Source organism: Camellia sinensis, chromosome 5 (genome assembly GCF_055761805.1).
Source record: "Camellia sinensis isolate YWXY chromosome 5, ASM5576180v1, whole genome shotgun sequence".
Taxonomy (NCBI): domain Eukaryota; kingdom Viridiplantae; phylum Streptophyta; class Magnoliopsida; order Ericales; family Theaceae; genus Camellia; species Camellia sinensis.
This window is the reverse complement of record NC_138965.1, coordinates 19,289,465-19,307,791: the sequence shown is the minus strand read 5'-3', so window position 1 is coordinate 19,307,791 and position 18,327 is coordinate 19,289,465. Positions and strand designations below refer to the sequence as shown.

At 35.2% G+C, this 18,327-nt stretch overlaps 1 pseudogene; it reads right to left on the bottom strand.

Moving 5' to 3' along the window:
- The window catches only part of LOC145791254 (uncharacterized), a 32,969-nt pseudogene extending 15,109 nt beyond the window's left edge, over nt 1–17,860 (bottom strand).
- Between the last annotated feature and the right edge of the window lie 467 nt (nt 17,861–18,327).

Sequence of the window (18,327 nt, the reverse complement as noted above, 5' to 3'; positions counted from 1 at the left end):
GCTGAAGAGTGGTTGGCTGGAATAAACCAACACTTGTTACTCTTCAGCCGAAGTAAGTGCAAGGCTGAAGAGTGGTTGGCTGGAATAAACCAACACTTGTACTCTTCAACCGAAGTAAGTGCATGGCTGAAGAGTGGTTGGCTGGAATAAACCAACACTTGTTACTCTTCAGCCGAAATAAGTGCAAGGCTGAAGAGTGGTTGGCTGGAATAAACAAACTCTTGTTACTCTTCAGCCTAAGTAAGGGTATGGCTGAAACTGGATTGGCTAGGATTAAACACTTTGTACTTCTCAGCCGAAGTGATTATATCGGCTAAGGAGTGGTCGGCTAGTAAGCATAGTTTAACCAGCCAAAACCGAAATAACAGTTGGAGTAAATAGATGACATTACAAGTGCAAGCATATGAATCAGAAACCGGAATAAGAGTCCAACAAAATTTTCATTCATTAAAAAGCAAGTACAAGAGGACATAGCCCGGTTACAAAAAAAAAAGGTAAAAAATCAGGAAAAAAGTTCTTCAATTTCGGCGTCAAAAGCGGCGTCACCAGTGACTTGAACACCGGTTTCAAGAGAAAGTTCACTCTCGGTTGGCAGGATGCTTTCGGTTGGAACCACGGTTTCATTTGGCTGTTCGATAGGTAGGTCCTCTACCATGGGCTCCAACCGAAGTGGTGGGTCTGCACTAACAACCGGAATGTCTTCGGGAGCAGAGGAGTCATCAGAATCGGAGTCTTCCAGAAACTCTTGTTGCAAGGCATCCGCATACTCCGCAAGGGACTTCTGTATAAAGTAAGCTGGAGGGTCGAAGACCTCGGTCTGCTGATCATGACCGAGCTTCTCAACAGCCGCCCTCCAGCCGCACTTGAAGAACAGTTCCTTGGCAGCGTCGCATTGTTTAACATAGGCATCTTCTGCCTTCTTGTAACCTTGCTTGTACCCCTCCTTTTCGGCTTCCTCCGCGCTCTTTTTTAGTTGAGTTATTTCGGTGTCTTTTCTCCTCTCAAGCTTCACCAACTCCCGCAGATACTTGTCCTTCATAGCGATGGCGGCTTTCTGCTTCTCCGCTTCAGCCGAATTAACCAGATCGGCAAGTCGGCCGTTCTCTGCTTGCATCTCGGCCATTTTCTTTTCAGCTTCTTCTAGCTCGGCCACCTTTGCTTCGGCTTCCGCCATTGCCTGCCTGGTGGTTTTTCTAAGCTCTTGGACTTTTTTGTAAGTGATGTTGTTCTTCTGTAAGGCCTGACAAAACGAAGACTTCTCTTAAGCCGAAGTAAAAGTTAGAAATCAGATAGAAAAAAAAACTGACAGAGCTACTTACCAAAATCATGGACTTCGATGCGGACCGGATCGACTTCATTTCGGTGTTTAGCTGCTTTAAGTGGTGCTCCATATCTTTTGGGAGGCACACACTCTTGGCCAAGTTGAATGCCAACAAATGATCTTTTTCAGCAACAACCGAATCGGAAACTTTGATATCTCGGTCGTTGAAGGTTAGCTTCGGAGACCAATTGGAAGGTTCAGCTCGGTCGGTTTGCTCCGGTTGAAGGATAGGTGGAGGACTCTGGGGGATGGATTCAACCTCATCGGTAAGTTGCTGTTCGGTTGATGTAGATCGGGCGCGTTTGGAAGGATGAGAGGACGAAGGCCGTTGTGAAGGGAGGGCCACAACGGCAAGCTGCGTTTCAATAATTGGTGGTACTTCGGCCCTGGTTGTTGCAGTCAGAAGGGCCCTAACTCTGCTTTTCTTTGCCATCTCTTCTTCAGCAGTTAATGGGACAAGTCGTATTTCGGGCAAGTTTGGGTTCGGTTCTGGTGCTTCCTCAAGAAGGAAATCGGTCACTCGGGCCTTTCGACGACCGCTATATCGGTAGGTCGGTTCAAAGCTTAGAAGCTTGGCCCAACTTCTTTCTTTAATCCGTAGTGCGGCTCGGAGTGTGTTCAGATGTGGGTAACTATAGTAGGAAGCAAGATGGGCCAAATCTGCAAAAAATATACGACTGTTAGATCGGTCATGACGCCGGAAACCGAAGTAAAAGAAAGACATGCATAAAACCGAAGTAACTTTACCAGGTTCTCCTTTCTTCCAGTTAATACTTCGGCCTGGGATTTGGGCTTGGTGATCCTCAAAATTGCCCGATACCCAGAAGAAGTCGTCGTCATTAACATCCTTATCCGGGGTATCTTTTATTATCTTTTCTCTAAGTCGGCGTATCCTAAGGTAATAAACCCAGCCATCATCTTTGGAACCTATGGAGTACTGGTGGAATATTTCGGCTAAACCGAGGTTCAAGCCTGCTTGGCGGTTTAGCTCGGAAATACCCATTATTATCCGGTATGTATTGGTGGATAGCTGGGTTGGGCATAGTCTGGTTTGCCTAAGAAATTCGCAAATTAAAGGCTGGACCGGGAACCTTAGTTCGGTTTCTATAATAGATAAAACAGTAAAGGGGACAAAGCCTTGGTTGTTCCACGGAAGGGTTTCCTTTTTGGCTAGGGTAAGGTGTACATCATCTGGAATGCCATAATCCCTTCGAAATTCGGGCATGCCACCTGGGGTATCTACCAGATACCTATACTTACCCATTTGTGGTATAAATTATTAATAAGTTATCTCGGTCGGAAGATTGGACTCAAGTAGCTCGGTTGAGCACAAGAAGGAATGCCTGGGCAACCTAAGTCTGCAAAGTAGAAAACAAAGGGGTTAAGCACAGATCATAGGACCGTGCTACAAATTAAAAACAAGGTAAAAATGCCCTATTTCGGCTTTAAGGGCAGGTGATATCTCGGTTTGGCAAAAGGTTTGGTAAGCTCGGTTTGAGCAAGTTGCTTATTAGACCGGTTCGCCATCTAGGGGTGGCTTTCTTAGTTCGGTCTAAAAACTAAGAGAGCTAGCTTAGCCCCAGGGCCTAAATCGGTTGACCTATGTGTTTTGTTACTTCGGTTGAGCCTCTAGGGGCAGCTTTCGGAGTCTGATATAGAAACCGAGAAAGCTGGCTTAGCCCCAAAGGCTTAGCTCGGTTAATGACTGAGGTTCTTGGTTTATTGAGTTCATACTTAGTTCGGTTATCTTATTTCGGCTAAGTTAAATCGGAAATTTGTTTTTCAAGGCTACTGTCATCTTACAAGTTCTAGTACAGTTAATTGTCTAAGATGATCTACCGCTGTAGCACAAAAACAGTATCCTAGTTCGGTTGGGGCAAGATTTTGGATCAGAGACTAATTTTCTACAGAATAGTTCATACATGAGTTCTACTGAGAGTTTAGAAGCAAAACAGAAAGCGAAGAACATGTTTTGCAAAAACACATTAAACCAAATACGTAGAACAGATACGAAAGCAAAATGAAGGAAGAAAAATGAGTTTACTTACCAAGATTGAAGAAGGGGGAACTGAAGATGTGATGATGGTAGCAAGATCAGTCTTCAGAAGCAACGAAAGAGCAGCAAGAACACAAGGTAGAGAGAGAAGAAAGGAAATGACAGAGTGGTTAATCCAAAGGTGAATGGTTCAAGTATGAAAAGAGTGTTTTGTGAGATGAGAGAGAGGGAAAAGAAAAGGGAAGAAGCGGGAACTGTTCAAAAATTGTGAAACACGAAGACGGCGTTGACAGCTGCCTTCTGCGAATGGGAGCATGCCACGTGTATACGGAAAGGGAAGCGTTACAGTCGTGATTGAAGAGACGTTTTGACCGGACAAAGTGAAGCCCGAAGTAAATTTAGCTCGGCTGGAGAGGCTAAAGGGTTTTTAGCTCGGCTGGAAAAGCTTAATAACTTCCGCTCGGTTGGACTGATAATCCCAATCATGCTGTGCAGATGGAATTAAGGGGCAATTGAGAGGGTAATTTTTAGTAAAAATTGGGCCGAGCTATGAGATGGGCTTTGTGGCCCAAAGTGCCAAAAACTTGATGAAAAGGCCGCAATATTACTCCGGCCCAGGGAAGGCCGCAATGTTACTCCGGCCTAGGAGAGGCAAGGCTACTCCGGCCTAAGGGAGATAAAGTTACTTCGGCACAGTGACTGTAAAAGATACTTCGGTCCGAAAGCAACTTGGAGTTATACCGGTATTGGGGTTAGACCGGCCGAAAGTCGTTGGTTCGGTCCAAGACCGTACCATAGGTTCTACATGGAAAGCTGAGATAAGAAAGGGAAAAACAGAAGGACCGAACTAAGGATGAGTTCGGTTTATTCAGTGGCTCTGCATAGCCAAGCTTATTTCGGTCATGTAGTAGTTCAGCCAAAGTAAAAACCATCCCACTTGGTTTAAGCAGTGGGGGAGGGTGTAAAAGGATAAGCATTATCCTTAGGAGTATGAATCCTAGGAGGACTCTGCATGGAGAAATAAAAGTCCTACTAGGATTATGCCACTCGAAACCTATAAAAGCTCACAAGTATCACCTTGGAGGAGGTAATTGAACACAATTCTCTCTAAGAACATAGAACTTTGTCTATTTGTCAAGCTTACTGACTTAGGCATCGGAGAGGTTTCCGGCACACACCCGCCGGCTAGCTCACGTTTGTGTTTTCAGGTGGTAAAGCGACGTCGTACGGAGGAGTGTGGACTTGGTCAACAGAATTATACGAGGAGAATTATTTCCTCCCCGTACACTTAAGAAAGCCAACAAAACCACAAAAATGACCCGGAAAGTTAACCAGAAAATTGCAATGGTTTAGATCTAATTATTCTATAATGAGAGCTACACATGAGATGAATCTTAGTCATCCATCGCTCTTTCTGATCATTTTTCTAGATAAGCTTTTTAGGTACCTAGCATTTTTTTTTACTTTTTATTTTATTTTTTATAATTTTAAATTGAATAATTTAATCTCTATATTTTAAAAATAATATCAATTTAGTTCTTCTATCCAAATTAAGGGTTAAAATTACTAGTGCACACGTAAATAAAATTATCCAAAATTTAGACAAAATAATTAAATTAGAACTAGACTTAAATGGTAAGGACCAAATTATACAAATTAAAATAATAGGAACTAAAAAGTATTTAATTTGAATTTAAAAATATAATATTTTTTGATTTTTTTTAAAAAAATTAACTTAGGACAAAAGAAAAAATTAAAGCCTGCGTTTGGTTGTGTTTTGTAAATGTGATTTGAGAGTATGAGTTGTATTTTGAGTTTATGTGTTGTAAAATTATGATTTGAGTGTAGAAAATTTGTTTGGTAAAGAGTTTTGAAAATAGTTTTGGAAAAGAGGTTTGATTTGAGTGGGGAATTGTTGATGTGACATTTGATATGTGATACAAAAATTTACAACTCATAACTAAACATACAATTCAAAATTACTTTAAAGCACATAAAAAATTTAAAAATTTTCAGAAAATATTTTTCCTGATTATATAAATGAATTGCAAAAAAAAAAAAAAAAAAAAAAAAAAATCTGTACAGCAGAGGACATCCGGGCGGATGTCCCTAGGGATGTCCGGACGGAAGACCCCATGGACATCCGGACGGTCTTCCTTGAGGCAAAAAAATCACAAAAAACGTTGCTGATGCACAGAGCTCTCAGCAGAGATTTTAAAAATTGATTCCAAACACTCAACCAAACATCATACTAAAACACACCAATAAAATTACATTTTCAATTCACAACCAAACAGTGCCTTAAAATCGGAGAACCACATTCACATCTTCATTAATCCATAATGATTCCTCCATCAATAATAAAACACCAAATAGACAGCATCCCTCATTCCCCAAGTCAATCCACGAAATCCCAAAAAAATAAAAATGTTAGATCATGCCTTACTCACACACACACATCTAACACCAGCACAAAATAGAAATAAAATTTCCAACATTGGGCAAATAAGTAAACTCCAATATCACTAAATCAAATTGACAAAACATACTAAAAATAAAAAGGATTAATTAGCTTAAAAAAAAAAGCATCTAGGATTAAATAGACTAAGGTAGCATTTAGTAGAGCCTTCTAAATATGATTTGAGAATATGAGTTACATTTTAAGTTTGTGAGTTTTGAAATTATGATTTGAGTGTAGAAAATTTGTTTGGTGAATGAGTTTTGAAAAGAGTTTTGAATTGAGTGGAGAATTTTTGATGTGATATATAATATTTGATTCAAAAATTTAAAACTCATAACTAAACACACAACTCAAAATTTTATTAAAACTCATAAAAAAAATTAAAAAATTCGAAAAATATTTTTTGTTGAATATATAAAAATTAACATGTCAATTGCAAGAAAAAAAAATTGTACTGTTCCGGTCAACCGGCCGGACGTCCGGTGGGACGACCGGTTAGTCCAAATTTTCCCGCCTTCGACCGAATTTTCAAAAGTTTGTGTGAAATTAATTTTTGAAAGATGTAAACAAACACCATGTGAGAACATTATACTAAAACTAAAGTTTCAAAACTCAAACAAACAGAGCCTAGCATTTTTTTATATGAAATTTATGAATAATTTTTCTTAAAAAATATGAAATGTGATACGACGCAAAATAAATTATAAATTAAAAACTAATTCCAAATTACCCCCATAATTATGGTGGGTGTCCCACTCACCCACCCACTACAACTTTACTCATCTCTTTTCATATACCCTTTTCTTGTCCCACATCTTCCACAACCCAATCCACCCAATATTTTCATATACCCTTTTCCTGTCTTCAGCAAATCCATCTCTCTCTTTATTTGCTTAGCAGACAAACATGACTTCAATGAGATATATAATATTGTGTGTATCAATCCTAGTTCTCCTCTTAGCATCCCACTTTCATCCAACTTCAGCCCATCAACATGAACATGAAGATCAAAGAGTGTTGACATCACTTGCTAGAAGAATTCTGAGCCTACCCACTGAATTTGATACTGATAACAGTAGCAAAATTCGAGTTCAAATCAAGAAGGGAATGCGATTTGTGCCCAGTTCTGGCGCCGGTTCCATCCGACCCAAAACAAGATCTTCAGCAGCACCAACAACTACTAATAGACACGTTTCTTCTTCACTCCATGTGTGCTTCCTTCTTGGTTTCTTCTTGATCTTGTAATTGTGCGTTTGGGTTTGTGAGGGTTTATGTGCTGTGCTATTTTTTTTCTAGGTTGGTGTTCACTTCTTGTCGATGTTGGTTTATGATTTGTTGTTTGTTTTTTTGTTTTTTTTTTTTTTTTTTTGGTGTTCGATTTTGTTATTCTATTGTATTTGCAATGGAAATATCATATTATTTTTCAGTGTTGTAATGCTGAGATTGGCTACGTTATACCATATTAATTTATTCTTAATTACAACTATTTTACGAATTACTGAATTTCAAATATAGATTTTCTGTATAACACTACTAGTGCTGGTAAACTTTTCTCATGTTGGCAAAATTCACGGCAACACTGAATTTCAAATATAGATTTTACAATGTTACTTTGGGATTGAACATTTTAGGTTTAACATTGCCAAATCTGACATTGTAATCAAACAGTATAAGAATCCGAATGGTAACATTGAGATGGAAGCCCAGAAATTTCCATTTTAGCTCATCCGTTTTATTTGGGATTTTGGATGTTTTCGTAACTATAACATCAAGAAAAAATTACATTTACCACTTAACATAAATAACTCGGACACTTTATTTTATGAGCTTCTACGTAATTAACATTAAAATAGTACTTTTTAGTCTACAAAATAAAGTTCAGGACTAAATGGTTCAACACATCAAAATTTGAGATTTATTGGTGCTTTACCTTATTTTTTACATATAAAAAGATTTATAAAAAAAAAAAAAGTCAAAAAGAGCTTTGAATCAACTTCTCAAATCACCCATATATTTGTAATTAGAAATAAATAATAATTCAAATATTATATTTAGATTCCTAAGAGCAGGTCTATCGAGTATTGTTTTGAAAAGATGATTAAAAATTAATTTTTTAATTTTTTTTGAATTTTTTTTAAAAATATGTAAAAAATATAATAAATAATGTGATACAAAATAAGTTAAAAACTGAAGGATTACTTTTAACTATTTTTTAAAAAATAACCCTTAGTGCAATTTATTTAAATTGATAATAACTTTTCTATTCTAAGAATTTGTTATTAGCACCAACATCAGTTGTAGCTTCACTCACAAACTATACAACTTTAGTCTTCGCCTGGTAAAGATTTTTTTAGTCTGACTTTTTGGATTGGGACTCTTTTCGTTTGGGACTAAAAGTTCGTTTGATAAAAAAAAAATAATAAATAAATAAAAAATAAAAAATAAAAATTATTTTTTTAATTTTTATAAAAAAAAATAAAATAATTATAATTTAGATATGATAATTTATTTTATTATTTATATATTTTTTAATTCCAACCGTGATATCAAGCCTTAATTAAAATGATCAAAACTTGTACATTTCATTTGAACAATACTACATGCATCAATTAGTGTATTAATATTAGTTATGACATTATTATTAACTATACTCATTATCCAAATTACAAATATCAAAAATATTTTAAATTATACTGGTGCATGCACCAATTAGTATACACATTAATATACCAACTGGTGTTGTGATATTATTATTGACTACATTTATTATATAAGTTATAAATACTCAAAACTATACAAATGATGTCACATTATCTGTTAATACATTAATATGTATATTAATTAATACATATAGCATTAATTAAATTATACTATATTATCAATTAATATACCAATTAATATACATATAGTATTAATCAATTGTAAATAGAATGTATTAAATAGCACCAACATCGGTTGGTAGCTTCACTCACAAACTATACAACTTGGGTGGGTAGGTGGTCAAAATTTGTACATTTCATTTGAACAATTCTAATCGTATAAGCTAGTATGATACGATTTTGTCAAAAGTTATATTTGTTGACATATTATTTTTAGAGGAAATTTTATGGTACACACTCTATTTAAGTGGCATATTATATATATTTTTAGTTATAATTTTTATATTTTTGGTTATAACATATTTTGTTATTAGTTATGACACATTATGATATTATTTTAATTATAATTTAAGAGTTGTTTAGTTATACCTCATGTGATGTTTGGTTATAACCAGTGGCGGAGCTAGAAAATCAAATTAGAGGGGGCATTTATTGATTATATTATTGAAAAATTTTACAAAAATATTTAATGTAAATTTTTATGATTGATTTCAAGAAACATCAAAAAAAATAATGTTATTTATAACTAGTGTATCATGGACAATATGAAAAAATATGGATATAAGTCTTAAAATAAATTATATAATGATAAAAAAAATTTATACAAAATTTGATTAAAAATTCAATATAATGGTAATACCACGTCATCATTAGTATGTGATACCACCAATTAATAGTAAATAAACACATAGAGAGTGAACCTCACATGTCAGATATAACTAACAATCCAATAAATTTCATGTATTTATAGTGAGATTAGTTATACTTGCATGTCAATAATAATGACATCACCGTTACATTAAAAAAATTTCATAAAATTTTCATAGATGATATGGTTTATAATAGTCTCTTCATTTTCATTCAAAACAACCATTATTGTTCTCATAATTTTTAAAATGTCATTGACATTTCACTCTCATAATATTTTTGTAATTTTTTTTATTTAAAATATTTTCTTTATATTTGCAACAAAACAACAGCAACAACGCCCAATTAGTACACATTAATGTGTGTTTGGGAGGAGAAAAATTGAGTACACACCTAACCTTTGACATAATATATAAAGTGGTGGTCCCAAGACTTGAACTTATGACCTTAAGGCTATTAGGCCAAGTTTTAACCATTAAATCAATAATCACCCTCTTTCTTTATATTTGCAACAAAAAAAAAAAAAAAAAGTCCCAAAATTCAAGGGGGGCATGTGACCCCCCTCGTCCCTTGTTGTCTCCGCCACTGGTTATAACTCAATTTTTTTTTTTTTAATTACAACTCTCTTAGTATTGAGTTATGTCATTTGTGATAATTAAACTTACAAATGATATAATATTTTCGTATTTTTATACATCTAATTTTCATATCAATTATGATTATTTGTTCTATTCCTCAAAAGTAGCGATCATGTTAATTTTGTTGATATAATAAAATGAAAATGCGCAGTAGCTCGAAAATATTGGGGCTTTAATGGCTCGAAGGCACCTTTTTTCTATTCTTTTCTTTCCCTTAAAGGAGAGGAGGAAGAAGAAAGAAGGAGAAAAAAATGAGAAGGGGAGGAAAAGAGAAGAAGAAAAGAAGAGAGAGGGAACAAAGAGAGAAAGATCAATACACAGATCTATGTGTATAGACACAGATATGCGTATACATACAGAGGAGGGTCGCGATGGGTTTGTGACGTTGATGGCGGCGCCGGTGGGTGCAGGGAGTTTTTTTTTTTTTTTTTCTTTCCCTTCCCTCTCAGTTTTCTCTCTGAAACAGACAGAAGAAGCAGAAAAGAACAAGATGAGAAAGAAAAGAGAATGAGAAAAGAAGATAGAGGAGGAACAGAGAGAGAGACAATTTTTTTCATTTATTTACCTATAATGTTTACCAAACAGAATGTGAAATCCGTTAGCTTTAAAATGTTTGATCTTGCATGTTATTTGGTGTAAAATTCTCATATCTCTCTACTCTCTCTCTCTCTCTCTCTCTCTCTCTCTCTCTCTGTGTGTGTTGTTTTTTGTTTTCTCATAAAACCATTAAACCGGCCCAAAAAAATACCGGCCGACCAAACAACACACCCAGTTGTCTAGAAAGAAGAGAAAGGAGGTGGGTCGTCTTCCACCTCAAACTCAAAATCAAAACTGAAAACTTTCCAATTCATCAATAGATTCTCACAGAGAGAGAGAGAGAGATTTATACACAGATCTATGTGTGTATACACACAGAGGAGCGTCGCAATGGGTTTGCGACGGTAATGACGGCGCCGGTGGATGAAGGGAGTTCTGGCTCTCTCCCTCTCTCTCTGTTCCCCCTCCCTCTTTACTCTTTCTTCTCTCTTTCTGCTTTTTTCTTCTTTTTCATCTCTTATTTCTATTTCAGAGAGAATAGAGAGTGAGGGAAAAAAATGGCCAAAACGACGTCGATTTGGCATTCGAGCTAGTCGAGCCAACACTTTCGAGCTACCCAACAGCATTGATAATAAAAAGAGAAAATATCATTGGGCGCTAGGGTTCCAAATTTATATTTTTTTTTGTCTAAACATCAACAAGCTAAAATAACGATGGTGCTACATGCACCAATTAATGTACACACTAGTGTAGCAACTAGTATTATGCCATTATTACTGACCTCACTTATTATACGAATTACAAATATCCGAAATCTATAAAATTATATCACATCATCTATTAGTATACTAGCTAGTATATTAATTAGTACATATAGTATTATTCAAAATATAATATCCATAAGGATATGATTTTATGAAATGACCAAACTATCCATTTGATCTTTGTCTGTACAAATTGGAAAAATTGTAAGACTCGTTGAATATTCACAAAGTAGAGAGAGAAAGTAAAAGACATGAGTAAGGAGTGAGAGAGAGAGAAAGAGAGAGAAGGGGCAATGGCTGTCTCTCTTTCATTCTCGTCGTCGCCGTCGTAGCACGGTACTTGTCTACAAAACCAAACGCATCAACGGTGCTAGTGTTCGGGCTGTTCTTGATAAGGCAGACAATGGTTAACGACGTCCATCTAAAATCACTCTGCCACCGCCAATCACAGTGGCTTTCGACCGTGAGATCCAGACCTGGACAAGACCCAACCTAAGTCCAATTCATACTCGTCGAAGCTCAGATATCTCTCTTTCATCTGGCTTCTCTCTCTCATTTGCTCTAATCTAAACTCTAGCCGACGATTCATTGTCGTCATCTCCAGATCGGAGCAAGAACCTTAACGCTAGTCGACGATCTAAACAGATAGAGTAGAGATGTGAAAGATGGTAGAAATGTGTGATTGAAATCTGGAGGTGAAGATGGGAATGGGATTGTGCTCATATGCTTGTCGTGATTCACCTAATCATTGGAAAAATCTGATGGTCGGAATCAAATATAAAGAGCAGCGACGCTCAAATTTAGGGGTGGTGATGGTAATGCCTTTTCTTAACATTTTTCCTTCTCTTCTTTTGGGGACTTGGATGTATTGTCTTTCATTTTCAGAAGCAGGAAATTAAAAAGTTATGTATTTCTCTATTAGACCATCTCTAATGGTGAATCAGATTTAGCATCAGATTTAAATTTGATAAAAAAAAACTACTTTTAGCTCTCCAACGGTTTCACCAAAACGACATCAAATTGAGAACGAGCAAAAACTTTTACCAAAATAAGGAGTTGCATCAGATTTTAGCAAAGTACTGTGTGTTTACATTGGAGATGGGTCCCACTAGACAACCGGCCAAACATCCGACCGTTCATCCCACAGGTCATCCCTTGTATACAAAAAATGCAAACCTGCTGCACAATGCTTCAGCGTTTGGTTGGCCTGCGAACTGGTTCACAATTAGGTTGTTTTTGTGGCACCAACAATAAATTCCAGGTTGATATAGATTTAAATTTCTATCAAAATGCAACATGGAAAAGTTGCATGGTATATCGACTTAAATTTGCATCAAATATAGTTGTTTTGTACCTACAACTCCAATAAGTTACCGTTGGTGTTACAGAGTATTTGACAAACTTACCGTTGTTGTTATTACCATTGTTGTGATCTATAAAATATACCAATCTTTGAACTTCACTATATCATTAGAATTTGTATTTTCTTTATGAGCTTCAGCTTGACAATATATTACAATTTCTTTTTTTCTTTTTTCTTTTTTGTGAGCTTCAGTGTATATTATCTGTTTCTTAGCATCAATTTATATTGTTACAATATATTTTACTGGAAGTTAGAGGTTGTATCCTACTAAATTTTCTTCAAACTATGGAAGATTTTGAAATGTTTGAGGAATCACAAACTTCAGAGCACAACATTGATATTAATGTTATTTCAGAAACTTCTCATGTTTCTCATGGTAAAGCGTTCACAATTATAGAAGATGAAACTTTATGTAGATCTTGGTTGGCAATCTCTTAAGATCTCATTACTAGTAATAGTCAGACTATGGCAATATTTTGGGAACGAGTACTCATTTATTTTAATTCACAATTGAGCGATAAATCAAATCGAAACCGTATTTCTTTGTCTCACCATTGGTCAATCATGCAAAAGACAATTAATAAATTTTGTGATTTTCTTGAGCAAATTTAGTTGAGGCAACAAAATGGAACAACTGAGGCAAACATGTTAATTTTTATTTCTGTTATTAAATATCAATTTTCTTTTGTAATGTATACTTGTTATCGATATGTTTTTAATTTTCATTTTGTAGATCGCTGAAGCAAAGCAGATGTATCATGCAATACAGAAAAAATACTTCACATTTGATACAAGTTGGGATATTTTGCGCCGAAATTGTAAGTGGGATGAATTCAGAACACAACCAAAAAAAAACCACGCAACATGCATATCCATGTTCGAATCCACCAACTGAAGATGAGGATTTTCAACTCAACTACAATATTGCAAGGAACCAACAACCGACTAATACATCAACACGACCAATTGGTACTAAGGCTGCGAAAGAGAAGTTGAAGAATCGAACAACTCACAATGTTAGATTTGATGAAAAGGCTGCCAACCAATCTAAAATTGTTAAGTATTATTAACTATCTCCGCTAGAACTGTTGAGTGAGATGAACAAAAGGCGATAGACCGTGAACAGAAGGCTGCAGAGTGTCGAAGAAGGGCCAAGGATAGGGAGAAACACCTTAAAATCTTATCTATGATGAATGAAAGAGAACAACGAAATGAGGATCATAGAATAATGTCAATGGACATGACAAATTTAAATCTTATGCAAACAGCGTACTATGAAGAGCTTCAACGACAAATCTTATTTTGATCAAAAATTGATTTCCTTTACTGTTTTTATATTGCATTACTTATTTCGATAAACAATTTCTTGCATTTTAATCTATTTCTGTATTGCATTTTATTCTATTTTAATTAATTATGTATTCAAATTATATATATGTTAATGGTGGGTTGTATTGATTTTGTTATTTAAAAACAATAACAGTTCATGTTGATGGTGGGTTGTATTGGAATTATTTGTATTAATTTTATTATTTAAAAACTAAAACAATAATACAAACATAGTTATTCCAAATCAACTTTCAAAATACAAGTGATAGCAACACACAAAACATGATCACAAATTAAATTTTTTGTATAGAGATTGTGAAATTTACAGTTCAAATATCTATCAATTTTGTTTATATACTTTTTTTTTTAAAACATGGTTACAAATATTTTGAAAACATGCTCACAAATATTTCAGTAAATACTCATGTTTACATTACCACCAGCAAATAAAATTGTCCAATATGTTCTAAAAGGGAGATCCATTACATTCAGAAAACAAAATATTCCAACAAAATATAAAAACTTGTTAAAAAAATAAAACAACGAAAATATTTCATGAAATAATACATTCTGCCCACAAACAAAAACCACATAATTTTTCTTTTCATCCAATCTCTCATCCAAACACATCAAAAATCATTGTTCGGTGGTGGTGGAGGGAAGTAGTGCTGGTAGATGTCATTTACGCGATGCTCAATTTGATCCATGCGATTGTTTGCCACTTCATGACATCTTTCAGTGTCTAAACGGAACTCACCAAATTGTTGAATTAATGAGTTCTGAGTAGTGGCAAACGCATCAAATTGAGTACCCAATGCACTGACCTGATTAGCCATTTGTTGTTCCCATTGAATGCGCTGATTATGTTATTCTTCTTCCATGGCCAAAAAATCAGTCCAATATTGAGGTTGTTCAGTTGATGGCATCGCATTGTCATGAGGGTCTTCTTGAGCATCATTTGCTGGGACATCTACATTAAGATTTTTCATTAAATTGTCAGCTCCACCAACACAAGTCAGTGTGTACTCCGAAATAGCCGAAGAGATTTTAGTCTCTGCTTCACCTACAAGGCGGATCTTAAAATGTTTGAAAATTTTAGTGAACAGAGCCCCAAAAGGTAGTGACCAGCCAATGAATTGACCAAGATTTGCTCCCATCATTTCTTTCATTATTATGTAGCACAAATCTAATTTTTGGCTAATTTCAAAACAATTTAGCAAATAAGCATTAAAATATGGGATAACACCAAAATGTTCTCTTTTCGGAGTGACATTTTCTACTATCCACCGATGGAGAATCCAAAGGTGACGTTTCAGATGTTTTGCTTGTAAATTAGTCTCGCTAAATATGTTCTCACAAATAGCAGTATATACTTCACTGATATTACCAAAAATGTCAAATAGGTCAGACTCACTCTGAAAATAGATATTAATATCCCCTTCCTTTACTACAATAATTTGTGATAAAGTGGAAATATCAAACTAAATACCATTACCTTTCACATAAGATAGAAGAGTAAAGTTTACATCTTCTTCATTAGTACCTCTCAAGTGAACATAAAATAAAGATACAAGACGTGGATATACCTTTTATGGTAAATTAATTAAATTTACCCACCCCATTGCCTCAAGTTTGCTAACTAATAGTGGATCATATTGAGATAGAAGATTAACCCTTCTCTCAGTTACAGTAGGTCGGCTGGAGAAGCTTTGAAAGATGTGTTCATGACTGTAACTAAGAAAATCATTAGTTGGATAAGCTTTAATTTGCGGCTGTTGTTACTGTTGTTGGCGTGGTAGAGGGTTGGAGCTTTTACCATGTTCTGGTCTTGCTCTTTTTGTTCTAGGCATGATGTAAATATCTATTCAATTTTATTAGAAATGTGTTAAATATCAATGGTGAATTACGGAGGTTAATAAATTCAGTGTGAGGAGCTGAAATGGTGTGAAGTGTGATGTGCAAAAGTGAAACAAATAAGGAACTACACACACACACACACACACAAACACACACACACAAAAGAAGTCGGTTGACCAGCCGATCAACCCATTGGTTCACCCACCTGGATTACACTTTGTATTCGATTTGTGCTGCTCTTTGGCTTGCTGCTTCTGTTGCCTTGCCTGCTGATTCTTTCAATGCACACTTCCAATATTGAATAGATATAGAGTGAATATCAATAGTGTTTTGGGAGTAGAATTTGGCTTGTTGATCTTGGTTGCTGCTGCTTTGGCTTGGGGTTTGCGAAGCAAATTTTTTATAGCCATTTCTGTTCAATATTGAGTGTATATAGAGGGTCAATAAATGAGGTAGGTGGTGAAGAGAAGTAATGAGGTTAGTAAATTGCTTAAATGAAGTAATTGGAAGGTGGTGTGTGTCATGAGGCATTGACCAAACCTACAACTCGTATGCCACTTCTGATATAAGGTCTTGAATTGTCAAATTTGGATTGTACATTGCATTCACAAATAATTAGATTGTACAAAGGTATTGAATGGTCACAAATTAATGAGGTACTGAATTTTTATGAGGTATTCAATAAATGAATAGTACATTAATTATTTTGTAAATCTTTTGTAATTATGTTGAATATATATTTGCAAATTATGTGGTAATTCTTTTGTAACTGATTAAGACAAGGTAATCAAAACTGAAATTCTTTTGTAATTTAATATATGTGGATATATATAAAAACACACCATCAGTAAATTATGAATTGGATAATCAGCACACAACATTTATGAATTGTCAAATTTATGGATCGGATTATGAGAACACAACATCATAACAAAACTTGTCAAGTACTTGGAACATAAATTTAAGAATTGGAAAAATTATGAAGAGCACTAATAACAAACAAACATTGACAGCTTTCTTTGCATAATGACCGCTCATTCCAAAAAATAACCAAAAGTACATGTTTGTATCCACGTGGTGAATTTAGTTTTCACCGTGAAAATGCCACATATGTTTTATTAAACTATTACGGGAGGCATGATATGCATTTTTATCTCTGATACCTAAATGACGAGAGAGAAATGATTGGAAGTCATTGTTAGTATTACAGGAAAGTTATACTAGTGAGTTGGTTGATGAAGGATCATAATCAAAATCAAGATGCTCATCTCTCTCATCTCGAACAATCATATTATGTAATATAATACAACTCTTCATTATGTTCCCATGCATTTTCGAATCCCAAAAACCGTACGGCACCACCTATAATTGCAAATCGGGATTGGAATACTCTGAATGCCTGCTTTACATCCTTCCTTGCTGACTCTTGCATCATTGCAAAATGTTGCTTCTTTACTCCTTGGAGAGAAGAGATTGTTTGAACTAGTGTTGCCCATTGAGGGTATATACCATCAGTAAGGTAATAACCCATATTATAACTATGCCCATTAATAGTGTAATGGACAGTGAGAGCTTTACGTTGGGCAAGATCAGAAAACAAGGGCGATCGATCCAACACATTCAGGTCATTGTGTGATCCAGGCATTCCAAAAAATGCATGCCAAATCCAGAAGTCATAAGAAGCTACTACTTCAAGAATGATGGTTGGCTTTTTTTTGATGGCCTACGTATTGACCTTGCCATGCCTTTGGACAATTTTTCCACTCCCAATGCATACAATCTAAACTTCCCAACATACTTAGAAACTCACGAACCTCCCTAATAACAAGTAATCTAGCAATGTCAATTGATGTTGGAGATCTTAGGTATTCTGGTCCAAAGATTTCAATTATTGAATTACAAAAGTGTTGCAAACTTTGAATTACAGTGCTTTCCCCAATACGTATATAATCATCAACTGCATCTGCTGTCACTCCATATGACAATATTCTCATTGCTGAAGTCATCTTTTGTAGGGAAGACAATCCAAGAATATGAGTTGCATCTTGTTTTTGAACAAAATATGAATCGTGTGCTTCAATAGCATTCAAAATTCGCAGATACAGAGGACGACGCATTCGAAAACGTCTTCGAAATGTTGCAAATGAATAAACTAGATTTGTTGCAAAATAATCAGTGAACAATCGCTCATGACCCTTCCATCTATCGCGACGTATATACTTATGTCCTACAACAGAACCATATGTTTTCTTTGATCGATCAGTTGAATGTAGAATCTGAATCATGCTAGCATTATTTATCTCATAAACCCCCAAAAGTGTGACCATTTTTTCATCATCAAACTCACTATCAGAGGATGAGGAAGAAGAAGATGATGAAAATGAAGTGAATAGGTAAGAATTTGAGGTACTCATTATGCTCTGCTTTCAATTATGGTGCCTTCTAGATGTAACATACCTGTTGTCTGGTATATGGTACATGAATATAGATTTATATCAATTCTTGGAAGGAAATCATTATTGGAGGCAACAAAA